Consider the following 14990-nt stretch of genomic DNA (forward strand, 5'->3'; position numbering starts at 1 on the left):
GTGTACCTCAGGTTTCAGTGAACCTCAGGTAACAGTGCATCTAAGGTGACAGTGCACCCCAAGTGACAGTATACCTCAGGGGACAGTGCACCCCAAGTGACAGTCCACTCCAAGTGACAGTGCACCCCTGGTGGCAGTACACCCCAAGTGACAGTGCACCCCAAGTGACAGTACACCTCAGGGGACAGTGCACCCCAAGTGACAGTCCACTCCAAGTGACAGTGCACCCCTGGTGGCAGTACACCCCAAGTGACAGTGCACCCCAAGTGACAGTACACCTCAGGGGACAGTGCACCCCAAGTGACAGTCCACTCCAAGTGACAGTGCACCCCTGGTGGCAGTACACCCCAAGTGACAGTGCACCCCAAGTGACAGTACACCTCAGGGGACAGTGCACCCCAAGTGACAGTCCACTCCAAGTGACAGTGCACCCCTGGTGGCAGTACACCCCAAGTGACAGTGCACCCCAAGTGATAGTGCACCTCAGGTAACAGTGCACCCCAAGTGGCAGCGGCTGCCAGGAGATTGAGCTGTCATGCAGCAGAGTAGGGAGCCTCCTGACAGCCGCTCCTTCTGGACTAAGGACTATGTAAGCCGCTGGGGTTGGGTGGAAGAGCTCTGTACTGGGATTGGGGGGCCCTTGTAACAGTATGGTGTGAAGGAATGTGACTGGCCTGCACAAAGTCCCGAACTCAGCCCGATAGAACACCTTTGGGAGGAATTAGAACTGAGGCCCCGTACACACGGCCGAGGAACTCGACGTGCTTGGCACATCGAGTTCCTCGTCGAGTTCTGGGATGAAGCCGCCGAGGAGCTCGGCGGGACGCCTTCTCCCATAGAACAACGAGAAAATAGAGAACATGTTCTCTATTTTCTCGTCGAGCTCCTCGGCGGCTCCATCGAGCCAAAACTGTACAGACGACAGAGTTTCTCGGCAGAATCCGGGTTTTGACCGAGTTTCTCGGTGAATTCTGCCGAGAAACTCTGTCGTGTGTACGGGGCCTGAGACTGCGAGCCAGTCCTTCTCATCCAACATCAGTGCCTGACCTCACATAAATGCCCTTCTGGAAGAATGGTCACACATTCCCATAGACACAAGCCTCGTACACACGCTCGGTTTACTCGACAAGAACCAGCAAGAAAACTGCTGGCAGAGCTTTCTTGCCGAGTAAACCGAGCGTGTGTACGAGGCTTTCAGGATTCTCATCAAGAAAACTGCCCAGAATCTAGACGAGAAAAATAGAGAACCTGCTCTGTATTTTTCCCTTGTGATTCTCGTGATTCAAGCGTATGTATACTTACCTGTTGCCGTGGAAACCCGCGCATGCTTAAAATGATTTTGACGCATGCGCGGTAGCTTCCTAGGCATAGGTAGGGTGTAGCAAGATGGCGGCGACGACGAATGTGACGAGCGAACGCTCGTCTTAATCGATGACGTCACCGCGTTCTTGCCATTCAAAAGAACGGCGGTTCTTTTGAATGCGGTGTCTGCACAGTCGGCCGGCAAGAGATTCTTGCGAAGAATCTCGTCAAGAAAAACAAAGGGCTAGATTCAGAGAGAATTTACGCCGGCGTATCTATTGATACGCCGCGTAAATTCAAATCTGCGCTGGCGTATCTTCTTTCTGTATTCAGAAAGCAAGCTACGCCGAAATTTGCCTAAGATCCGACTGGCGTAAGTCTCTTACGCCACCATATCTTAGTTGCATATTTACGCTGGCCGCTAGGTGGCGCTTCCGTCGATTTCAGCGTAGAATATGCAAATGAGCTGGATGCGCCGATTCAGAAACGTACGTGTGCCCGGGGGAATTTTTTACGTTGTTTGCGTAAGCCTTTTTCCGGCGTAACGTTGCTCCTGCTATATGAAGAGCAACCAATGTTAAGTATGGACGTCGGGCCAGCGTCGAATTTTGGGTCGTTTACGTCGTTTGCGTAAGTCGTTCGCGAATAGGGCTTTGCGTAAATTACGTCCACGTCGAAAGCATTGACGATTTGCGGCGGAATTTCGAGCATGCGCACTAGGATTCTTTCACGAACGGCGCATGCGCCGTTCGTTAAAGACGTAATTTACATGGGGTCATGTTTTATTTACATAAAACACGCCCACCTCTTTCAAATTTGAATTCGGTGCGTTTACGCCGGCAGATGTACGCTACGCCGCCGCAACTTACGGAGCAAGTGCTTTGTGAATACTGCACTTGCCTGTCTAAGTTGCGTCGGCGTAGCGTAAATAACATACGTTACGCCCGCACAAACTTAAGCCGGGCTTTCTGAATCTAGCCCATAGTTTTTTTCCTGACGAGATTCTGGGACACACTCCTAAACCTTGTGGACGGCCTTCCCAGAAGAGGTGAAGCTGTTATAGCTGCAAAGGGCGGGGCCAACTCAATATTGAACCCTACAGACCAAGACTGGGATGCCATTAAAGTTCATGGGCTTGTAAAGACAGGTGTCCCAATACTTTTGGTAATGTAGTGTAGTTGGTCCAACCTGGGCCTATGTAAAAATGTATGCTATATATATATATATATATACAGTGGGGTAGATTCAGTTAGATTTGTGCAGTTTTTACGGAGGCGCAGCGCACCGTTTTGCCGCTGCGCCTCCGCAAATTACCTGCGCTACCCTTGATTCACGGAGCAGTAGCTCCGTAAATTGCGTGGGCGCTCGGACAAAATGCCCGGCGTAAGCGCGCGCAATTTCAATGATCCCGTAGGGGGCGTGGATCATTTAAATTAGGCGCGTTCCCGCGCCGAGCGTAGTGCGCATGCTCCGTCGGGAAACTTTCCCGACGTGCATTGCGGTAAATGACGTCGCAAGAACGTCATTTGCTTCAAAGTGAACGTGAATGGCGTCCAGCGCCATTCACGATTCACTAACGCAAACTACGTAAATTTCAAATTTCGCGACGTGGGAACGACGGGTATACGTAGCATTGGCTGCCCCTGCTAATAGCAGGGGCAGCCTTACGCAAAAACCGACGTACGCAAACGACGTAAACTGCGTACGCAGGGCTCGCGTAGGGTTGTGAATCGGCGTTAGTATGCAATTTGCATACTATACGCTGACCACAACGGAAACGCCACCTAGCGGCCTGTGTAAGAATGCAGCCTAAGATATGACGGCATAAGAGCCTTATGCCAGTCATTTCTTAGGCTGCAGTCGGCGTAACGAGGTTCCTGAATCAGGAGCATTCGTAACGCCGGCGCAGGTAAGCAATTGCGCTGCGTAACTATGGCAATCTACCCCAGTATCATCATTATTGACACTATTTATGAATATGTTAACCACACACAGCACCTAGGGTGACCACATTTCCAAACTACCATTCAGGGACACCCTCCCTTTCCAAAAATCAGCTTGCGCTGTAACGAATCACAGCACAGTGATTGGACACAAGAGGCGGGATTTATGATTTCTCCAATCACAAGCAGGGGGCGGGGACTGTGCTCTTCCAGGCAATCCCGGCCAGAACAAGTACTGTCAGTGAGTAAATCGGTGATGTGGCGGCCTTTTTTGGGGGCATCAGTTTGGCTTGGGGGGTGACTGTGTCAGTTTCATTCTGGGACACTGTATTGTCCTGGAATGAAGGTGCCCGGGACAGACCTGCAAAATGCGGACAGGGCCGCCATCAGGAATTATGGGGCCCCTTACACAGCTTCAGGCATGGGCCCCCTGGAGCAGAGAACCAGGGGGGGTGCTACCGCCGCCTGAAATTGAGAAGTGGGGGGGGGGGGGCTGCAGCAAATTGAGAAGCAGGGGGGACCTTTGCAAAAAAAAGAAGATATAAAGAAAAATATATATATAAAACGGGGGGTAGCCATCCGGGGCCCTGGGGACCTCTGGGCCCTTTAATCATTTTTTTTTTTTTTATAAAAAGAAATTGGAAAAAAAAGGGGGGTTGCCATCCGGGACCTCTGGGCCCTTTAATAAAAATACAAAAAATAAACCTCTGGGCCCTTTAATAAAAAAATAAATATATAAAAAAAAATACAAAATAAAACATTTATAAAAAAAGGAGGTTGCCATCTAGGGGCCTTTAATAATTATATATATAAATATATATATATATATATATATATATATATATATATATATATATATATATATATATATATATATATATATATATATATATATATATATATATATATATAAAAAGGAAAAAAAATATATATATATAAAAAAAAAAATTATAAAAAAAAGGGGGGTTGCCATTCGGGGCCCTGGGGACCTATGGGCCCTAATATATATATATATATATATATATATATATATATATATATATATATAATAGGAATAAAATAAAAATATATTAAAAAAAGTTTTTTTTATAAAAAAAACCTCCGGACCCCTAAAAAAAATGCCCCTTTAATATAAAATAAAAATATATTAAAAATTGCCCCTTTAATAAAAAATAAAATAAAAATATATTAGAAAATATTGTTATTTTTATAAAAAAAAAGGGGGGGTTGCCATCTGGGGCCCTGGGGACCTCTGGGCCCTAATATATATATATATATATATATATATATATATATAAATATATATATATATATATATATATATATATAGGAATAAAAAATATATATTAAAAAAAGTTCTTTTTTTATAAAAAAAAATGGAGGTTGTCATCCGGGGATCTCCGGGCCCCTGGGGACCTCCGGACCCCTAAAAAAAATGCCCCTTTAATATAAAATAAAAATATATTAAAAATTGCCCCTTTAATAAAAAATAAAAATATATTAGAAAATATATTTTTTTATATAAAAAACAAAAAAAGGGGGGTTGCCATCTGGGGCCCTGGAGGCCTCTGGGCCCCTGGGGACCTCCGGACCCCTTACAGGTGTACTGCCTGTACCCCCCTGATGGCGGCCCTGAATGCGGGACTGTCCCGGGCAATCCGGGACACGTGGTCACCCTAACAGCACCAACACTGCTAAGCACTGAGTAGATTTAGATGGCAGTAAGGTGATGTCGGGCTTCGCAGTGCACATCTCCGGGGGGCCCTGGCCGCGGTGTGGTAAAGAGCCGTACGCCTACAGCCTGGAAGGGGTTAATAGTCCATCTTGTCTTTGTGTGAAGATCTCAATCAATCCGTCGATCCCGGCGCCATCACCTCTTTCATCTCCAAACACAATCTTCCTGATCCAAGATGAAATAGGAGCCCCTACCAAGGACGGCGTGTTTGTTATTAAAGGTACAGCCGCTCTCTTATCTCCTGAGACGCCTTTCATCCCTAATGTGGGTGCTGAATGCAACTCGGTCCCACAAACACAACAAGACAGAAACACTGGCGGGGGGGGGGACACTTTAAGACATAAGGGGCCCCAGAATGAAAACCATTCTACCTGGGGCCTCCGCCAGCTTTGTAGAAGAAAAATACATATATGAGCCACCTTGTGAGGGTGCAGATTGTGTTTCATTGTAGACGTGTTGTATTTGACGAGGATATTTTGGAACGGGTCATTCATATATTTATATCCACTCACCGGACACTTTATTAGGTCCCCCTTGCTTGTAGCGGGTTGGACCCCCTGTGGCCTTCATTCTTGGTGGCAGAGATACAACAAGGTGTTGGAAACGTTCCTCAGAGATTTTGCTCCATACCGAGCTGATACCATCACACAGTTGCTGCAGATTTGTCGGCAGCACATCCATGATGCCAATCTCCCATTCTGCCTAGGGTTGCCACATGGTTCTGAGACTACTTTAATGCAGATAAGGCACCAAGTGAGTTTAATTACCACCTTAATCAGCCACAGAACCTGTGTAATTAAGATGTGTTTGGGTTTAAAGGGATGGGGTGGAAACCCTGGTTCCACCGCATCCCAAAGGGTCTCTATTGGATGTGATGAGTGTGGAGACCATTGGAGGACAGTGACCTCATTGTCCAGTGGTGAGTAGGGATGAGCTTCGTATTCGAGTCGAACTCATGGCCGTTCACTGCGGCATCGTAGTGCATTGCTGACTGATGATTGGCCAAGCATGCACTATGACCCGCATGCTTGGCCAATCACAGCTTGCAAAAAACGGAGAGCCATAATTGGCCAAAGCCAGGGTGGCTTTGGCCAATTATGGCTCAGGGGGTTTAGTACACGCCCCACACTATAAAAGACCACCTGCAGGTCGGCCTTGTGTAGTGTGTTGTGGTGGTTAAGAGAGAACAGAGAGAGACAGAGAGAGAGAGAGAGTGTCATTTTTTTGCAGGCAGGCTAGTCAGGTTAGTCAGGTAAAGTTACAGTGTGTAGAGGATATAAATACATCCCAGGTGTTGTACATATATTTATACACTGTATAGCTTAGCTAGATCAGCTCTTCCTAATTTACTGGCAGGCAGATGATTGTGCTACCTGCAGTGTTCTCACGTGGTGTATTGCCCGTGTCCTATGCAGTGTGCACCTAAAGCTACGTGGTGTGTGTACTGCCCGTGTCCTCTGCAGTGTGCACCTAAAGCTACGTGGTGTATACTGCCCATGTCCTCTGCAGTGTGCACCTAAAGCTACGTGGTGTGTGTACTGCCCGTGTCCTATGAAGTGTGCACCTAAAGCTACGTGGTGTGTGTACTGCCCGTGTCCTATGAAGTGTGCACCTAAAGCTACGTGGTGTGTCCTGCCTGTGTCCTCTGCAGTGTGCACCTAAAGCTACGTGGTGTGTACTGCCTGTGTCCTCTGCAGTGTGCACCTAAAGCTACGTGGTGTGTGTACTGCCTGTGTCCTCTGCAGTGTGCACCTAAAGCTACGTGGTGTGTACTGCCCGTGTCCTCTGCAGTGTGCACCTAAAGCTACGTGGTGTGTGTACTGCCTGTGTCCTCTGCAGTGTGCACCTAAAGCTACGTGGTGTATACTGCCCATGTCCTATGAAGTGTGCACCTAAAGCTACGTGGTGTGTCCTGCCTGTGTCCTCTGCAGTGTGCACCTAAAGCTACGTGGTGTGTACTGCCCGTGTCTGTGCTATTTTTCTCAATGATTTTCATCCATATTGCAGGGACCAGACATTACATTAAAGCCGCAAGCAGTATTAAATTACTTTTTTCTTACAGTAATCTCATTTTGTGCAGGGACAGTTCTAAACACGTGCCACTGCTATAGACACCCAGCAGGTACAATATTTAAAGGAATTTTTCTTTTTTTTCACTTTAAGCATCATTAAAATCGCTGCTCCAGAAAAAACTACAGTTTTTACAACTTTTTTTTCCATTGATACATGTTCCCTGGGGCAAGACCCGGGTTCTCAAAGACGTTTTACGACAGTAACTTGCATATTGGGCTTTAAAATGATCGTTTTTGAATTAGAACGTTCGAGTCCCATAGACTTTAATGGGGTTCTAATTGTTTGTGCGAACGGTCGGTCCGTTCGAAGGTTCTGGTGCGAACCGAACGGAGGGGGGGTTCGGCTCATCCCTAGTGGTGAGATATTTGGATCTTTGTGACATGGTGACATTATCCTGCTGGGGGGAGCCATCAGAAGATGGGGACACTGGAGTCATAAAGGGATGGACATGGTCAGCAACAATACTCAGGTAGGCCGTGGTGATTAAACGATGCTCAATTGGTAATAAGGGTCCCAAAGTGTGCCAAGAACAGGGGCACCATCAGGAATCGCAGCGGCTCCCGTCTCCTCCCTCCTCCTTGGCGGCCAATCGGAACAATTCTACTTCGGCCATTTGAGAATTGGGTCTCAGACCAGCTTCCTGATTGTCCTGGAGGAGAATCAGTGTGAAAATAGCGAATACTCATTCGCTATTGTCACACAGATGGGTGGGCTCGGGCGCAGTGTTCTGCGACCCAAGCCCATTCTTTTTTGAAGCCTATTAGAGCCTCAGGCTCTAACCACGTGCTTAAAAAAAAAACACCCAGCCCCATTGGAATTCATGCATCCGGCGTCCTGCATGTGGGACGGAAGCATGGATGGGGAGGCGGCTCCCGTATGTCCCTAATGAACAGGGGGCCGCCCCTGCTGAATCCCCAAATATGAATCATTGATGAAAGAGGAGAGGATGGGCAGTGGAGGAGGACAATGGTGCTTGTCTTGGGTTAAAACCAGCCATTGGGGGAGGTTATATTTCTCAGGCCTTGGTTGGATTGGGCAATTGACATCTCAATTCATTGGTTACCTTTAGACTTATTCATGTTATTATTTGGTTCTAGTAAAGTTTTAAGGAGATTAAATCTTCAGACCTTCTATGCAGTAGCGGCTGGTGCTCAAAATTTTTGGGGGGGCGCAAACAAACAAAATAAAAAAAACATAAATTGCAGCCTCACTGTGCCCATCAAACACAGCTACTGTGCCCATCAATTGCTGACAGTTTGCCCCCTCAAATACAGCCAGTTTGCCCCCTCAAAGGCCCCCAGATTGCCCCCTCAAATGCCGCCAGTTTGCCTCCTCTAATACAGCCAGTTTGACCCCCCCCCCTGCCCGGAACTTACCTTTCTTGGGTCAGCTGTCCTCCTCCACGCTCCCTGGATGTCATCTCTGCTCGCCTGTCTCTTCAGCCAATCAGGTGACCGGTAACCAGACCCAGTGCATCCGATTGGCTGAGAGGCGGGTCAGCATTAGGGAAGCGATTCCCTAACACAGCACTGTTTAACCAGGGAACGCACAGCCGTGCACCCTCTGGTTAAGCATTTGGAAGCCAATTAGAGCCCACAGACTCTATTCAGGAAGCCTATTAGAGCCTCTCGCTCTAATCAGGCACTTCGAAAACACACCCACTGCTGTTATTCAGATGGCCGGCGCTCGACAGGGGACGGGACACCTGAACAGAGGGCGGCTGCGGCGACAAAACATAGATTCATGCAATGCATGAATCTATGTATTGTTGATTGATGGGTGCAGGAGAGAGGGGACGGTGCTCCTGCGCCCACTATGGATGCACACAGTGCCGGCCGACCTATCATGGCTCTATACATGTATATATGAGTATAAAAAGGACCTGTTATGGCTCTATACATGCAATTAACCCCACAGTGGAGTGGAGAGCGGAGCTGGCGGAATGGGATGGCGTGCGTGCAGCAATTTGCTGCCCCCTGAAAGTGCTGCCTGGTACAATGGTACCATCGGGTCCCATGGTAGGGCCAGCCCTGGATGCACAGTCACTGCTTCTATGTCTCCTTGGGCCATATTCTCTTACATTTTCGGCGGGCGGCGCGTAAGCCATTTACACTCCGCCGCCCCAACCTACAGGAACAAGTGCTGTATTCCCCAAACACTTGCTCCGTAGTTTGGGCCGGCGTAGTGTATTTGGCCCGGTGTATCCCCGCGTAAATCCAAGGGGGCGGCTTCTATTTAAATTAAGCGCGCCCCCGATTCTAACGAACTGCGCATGCGCCGGGCTTAAAATAGCCCAGTGCGCATGCTCCAGTTCCCGACGTGTGCGTCATTGACGTAAAGTCGTATTCAAGAACGACTTAGTAAAACGACGTGCCCGACGGGAAAACACGACGCGGACCCGAACGCCATACTTAACATGGCCTACGTGGGACTGGCGTAAGGTTACCCCTCATATAGCAGGGGTAACCTTACGCCTACGCAAACGGCGTAAGCGACGGTTACGCGACGCGAATTCGTTCGGGAATCGGCGTATCAGGCTCATTTGCATAAACAAATGAGACCTGAACGTAAACGCCACCTAGCGGCCGGCGGAGTAATTACATTTAAGATCCGACAGTGTAAGTGACTTACACATGTCGGATCTTCAGCGTATCTATGCGAAAATGATTCTAAGAATCACTCGCATAGATACGCGGGCCAAAAAAGAGAGATACGACGGAGTTTCCTGAGATACTCCATCGTAACTTTACTCAGAATATGGCCCCTTGTGTTTTGTCCCAGCTATCCAAAATCCACATAGTCCATAGATAATGTCCTTTGTTAGGTGGTACCAGCGGCGTTGCTAGCGGGGTGCGGGGGGGTGCGCTCCGCACCGGGTGACACCAACCCTAGTGACGCCACTGGGTGGTACCATTCTTTAGAAGTAGACAACGCTCTGGGAAGAAAACACAGCTCAGTGCGATGGCTGGAGATCTAGACGTTGAAGGTCAGGGTTCATGGCCGGGCCATGGTTCCCACCTATGCTCTCCTCCAATGGAGGCAGCTCAGGTGGCACCGGTGTAATAATTGCTACTTATGAGTTTAATGGGAACATTGATCTAAGTACCGGTCTACATTTGTAAGATATAATCCCTCTGTCTGTCTTAGAAATTGCCCTGAGCCTGGCAGCAATTATTGGGCAGCTAGCTTCTCCCCAGTGGCCATGACATCGATACCAAGAGGAAGTATCTGATCACCATTATTAAATTACTGAAGAAGAGTGAGGTCAGCAGGTCTGCAACTCTTAACTGAGGACCATCTGAACCAAATCAGTCTAGTAACGCAAATACTTGTCGGATCAAACACCAATTCTTCACACGTTTGTGTCAGGAGAACAGCCACAGAGTAAATCTTCTCAGCGACCGATCACACCTCTTACATCAACCATTGGCAGTCCTGAATCCTCTTGTCTTAAAGCGGGGGTTCACCCCAAAAAAATGTTTTAACATTAAATTCAGCCGAGTTGTCCTAATGACAATCGGCTGTTTTTTTTTATTTTATCCCCGTACATACCGTATTTTCACCGCCGCTTCCGGGTATGTCTTCTGCGGGACTGGGCGTTCCTAATTGATTGACAGGCTTCCGACTGTCGCCTACTGCGCGTCACGAGTTGCCGAAAGAAGCCGGACTGCGAGTCGGCTCTATACGGCGCCTGCGCACCAACGTTCGGCTTTTTTTGGCAACTCGTGACGCGCTGTATGCGCCGGTCGGAAGCCTGTCAATCAAGTAGGAACGCCCAGTCCCACAGAAGACATACCCGTAAGCGGCGATGAAAATACGGTATGTACGGGGATAAAATAAAAAAAACAGCCGATTGTCATTCTGACAACTCGGCTGAATGTAATGTTAAAACATTTTTTTTGGGGTGAACCTCCGCTTTAAAGAGGCTCAGTGTGAAGTCTGGCTTTTGTTCAGGACACGCAGACCGAAAATTTGCTCTAAAATTTAGTAAAGTAAAATTAGAAGTGCATATAACCGCTAAAGGAAAATTACAGTTTAATTTAATAATATATGTAGTAGGGTTGTTCCGATACCACTTTTTTAGGACCGAGTACGAGTACCGATACTTTTTGTTCAAGTACTCGCCGATACTGAATACCGATACTTTTTTTTAAATGTGTCCCCAAATGCAGCCATGTCCCCCCACAAATGCAGCCATGTCCCCCAAAAATGCAGCCATGTGCCCCACAAATGCAGCCATGTCCCCCACAAATGCAGCCATGTCCCCCCAAAAATGCAGCCATGTCCCCCCCAAAAATGCAGCCATGTCCCCCACACATATGCAGCCATGTCCCCCCACATATGCAGCTCTGTCCCCCCACATATGCAGCTCTGTCCCCCCACAGATGCAGCCATGTCCCCCACATATGCAGCCATGTCCCCCCACATATGCAGCCATGTCCCCCTATATATGCAGCCATGTCCCCCATATCCCCCATATATGCAGCCATGTCCCCCCCATATATGCAGCCATGTCCCCCATATCCCCCATATATGCAGCCATGTCCCCCCATATATGTAAGTATTCGGCCAGGCATCGGGTCATTTGCGGGAGTACAAGTACTCCCGCAAATACTCGGTATCGGTTCCGATACCGATACTGGTATCGGTATCGGGACAACCCTAATATGTAGCGTTTGGTTACTTTCCAGAACCGGAGCTATGTTAAATTTCGAGGGGGTCAGAGAGTTAGTTGACTCTGACTGAGTTGATTTGTCCAAATTTGGGTCTCTGCCTCAGCTTTGGCTGTACTATGGGCTCATTCTGTCATTCCTGGGGTGTTGATCACACCCCAGGTGGACAGGTGGCAGCAGTGGAGTCGAGGATTGGGTGCTCTTACCCTGCAGCCTATCAGGGGGGGTTTGGCCTCGCTGTGCATGCTGGGGGAGATTATTTATGGGACAGATGTCATTGGGCTGGGTCCTTCTTCGTGCATGGCGCCCACCTTCAGGGTGACCATACCACGGAGCCCCGGCAAAATGGCCTTCCGGGCCGGGGTGCACGTGCCCCGTGGTGTTCCTGGTTCCGGGATCACGTTGGTCCGGAACATCTGAGCTGTGGCTGGGCCCCAGTGATCGACTGGGTCCCTAAATCCAACAAGATCCCAACATTAGTCCTGTTGCGGAAGCTGTTCGGTGGAAGTCTGCCTGAGGAGTGCCAAGAGAGGCTGGCGATCCAAAAGGGTTTCAACCATCCACCGGGGATCACGGTAACCGGGTACTGAGAGGTTGGACGTTGGTCACCTATCAGTCGGTAGCCTGCTAAATCTACCTGAAGGGGATCCAGGTGCCAAGTCTACTAAGGAGGATTATGTCCGCTGTTTCAATTATCAGGAGGGTCTGTGGCAGAGACTCCTAAGGTTCGAGTGACATTCTGGCTGCCAGGCCGGTGAGAGAGGCCTGTCCGGGTGCGCTGTACTCACTCTGGCTGAAGTGGCTAAGAAGACATTACACGTGGGAGCAGGACTGTTTCCCATTTCTGACACCTGAATCTGCTATCTTCATTTCTACTAAACCCCTAGGCCCGGATTCAGATAGAGATACGACGAAAAAATATTAATAAAAATGCCATAAAACTATCCCCTATTTTGTAAACACTATAACTTTTGCGCAAACCAATCAATAAACGCTTATTGCGATTTTTTTTTAACGAAAAATATGTAGAAGAATACGTATCGGCCTAAACTGAGAACATTTTTTTATATATATATATATATATTTTTGGGGGATATTTATTATGGTAAAAAAGTAAAAAATATAATTTTTTTTCAAAATTGTCGCTCTATTTTTGTTTATAGCGCAAAAACTAAAAACCGCAGAGGTGATCAAATACGACCAAAAGAAATCTCTATTTGTGGGGAAAAAAGGACGCCAATTTTGTTTGGGAGCCACTTCGCACAACCGCGCAATTGTCAGTTAAAGCGACGCAGTGCCGAATTGCAAAAAGTGCTCTGGTCTTTGACCAGCAATATGGTCCGGGGCTTAAGTGGTTAACAAGCGTCAGTTAGAGGGATGGAGGGTTAGGGGAGATTCAGATACCTTGTTTTGCGGATCACATGTACATTCTTGGATCCAGAGGACAAACAGCTTCCACACTGGATTTAGTGATCACCGGATAGGCCCCTCTCACTTACCTAGCAGCCGGTGCAATGCTTGGTCAAAGTCTCTGCCACAGACTTGATGAATAGAATAAGGTTGTTGGACAATCCTCTACCACAGGATTGTAAAATTCAATAACTTTTGCAAAGTCCAAGAACAGCAGCTACACAGTACCAGTCTCTTTTAGCCATCTGGTAGTACTGTGAGGTAGATTGGCCAGCATGCATCCTCCAATTGAGTCTCCAGGCTCTTCCCGAGATACCAGCCTTGTTGCTCGGTCCTCTCTGAGAAAAGTCCTCCCCTGGGTGCTCCAATTGCTCGGCTTCTTCCCGCAGGCAAGACAGCACAGGACCACCCCTGGACTAGTAGGCCCCAGAAACTCCTGAGCCTACTTTCAGTAAGGGAGCCTCGGGCCAGCAGGCCCCGAGGCAGAAGAACTGCTACGACATACCTTAGGCCAGGAGGGCCATCAGGTCAGAGCACCCAGAGAAACAGTGGGGTAGATTCAAAGAGCAATTGCGTCTGCGTAACCATAGTTACGCAGCGCAATTGCTTACCTGCGCCGGCGTTACGAATGCTCCTGATTCAGGAACCTCGTTACGCCGACTGCAGCCTAAGAAATGACTGGCATAAGGCTCCTTATGCCGTCATATCGTAGGCTGCATTCTTACGTTGGCCGCTAGGTGGCGTTCCCGTTGTGGTCAGCGTATAGTATGCAAATTGCATACTAACGCCGATTCACAACCCTACGCAAGCCCTGCGTACGCAGTTTACGTCGTTTGCGTACGTCGGGTTTCGCGTAAGGTTGATTCTGCTAATAGCAGGGGCAGCCAATGCTACGTACACCCGTCGTTCCCGCGTCGCGAAGTTTAAATTTTACGTCGTTTGCGTAAGTGAATCCAGCGCCATTCACGTTCACTTTGAAGCAAATTACGTCCTTGCGACGTCATTTGCCGCAATGCACGTCGGGAAAGTTTCCCGACGGAGCATGCGCACTATGTTCGGTGCGGGAACGCGCCTAATTTAAATGATCCACGCCCCCTACGGGATCATTTAAATTACGCGCCCTTACGCCGGGCATTTTTGAGGAGCGCCCACGCAAATTACGTGGCTACTGCTTCGTGAATGAAGCGTAGCGCAAATAATTTGCGGAGGCACAGGGCAAAAACGGGACGCTGCGCCTCCGTAAGGAGTGCGCAGCGGTACCTGAATCTACCCCAGTGTCTGTATCTTAAGTACCCTCTCCCAGTATGCACAGCGGCAGAAACACTCCCACTGGGCTACTTCTGGGAAAAGAATCCTCAATACACCCAGCCCGTTGCATTTCCAACACTGACCAGCGGTGACAGCGACACCTACAGTCAAGTGGAAAATGCGCAACTCACAGCTGGACTGGAACAGAAACCAGTAATTTAACAATCACTCTGAGCTAAACTACAGCTCAGATAACTTAAATTTACATGTAGCGCCTACATAATAGGAGCAGGGCGCTACACACACATCGCCAGGCACAGTGGGGCAGATTCAGGTACCGCTGCGCACTTCTTACGGAGGCGCAGCATCCCGTTTTTGCCCTGCGCCCCCACAAATTATTTGCGCTACGCTTCATTCACGAAGCAGTAGCCACGTAATTTGCGCGGGCGCTCCTCAAAAATGCCTGGCGTAAGGGCGCGTAATTTAAATGATCCCGTAGGGGGCGTGGATCATTTAAATTAGGCGCGTTCCCTCGCCGAACGTAGTGTTTCTCCCTCGTCTTCCAGGACGGCACGCTGAGAGTAGACTGGCCACCTGACAGGAAAC

The sequence above is a fragment of the Rana temporaria genome, chromosome 4 (genome assembly GCF_905171775.1).
Source record: "Rana temporaria chromosome 4, aRanTem1.1, whole genome shotgun sequence".
Taxonomy (NCBI): domain Eukaryota; kingdom Metazoa; phylum Chordata; class Amphibia; order Anura; family Ranidae; genus Rana; species Rana temporaria.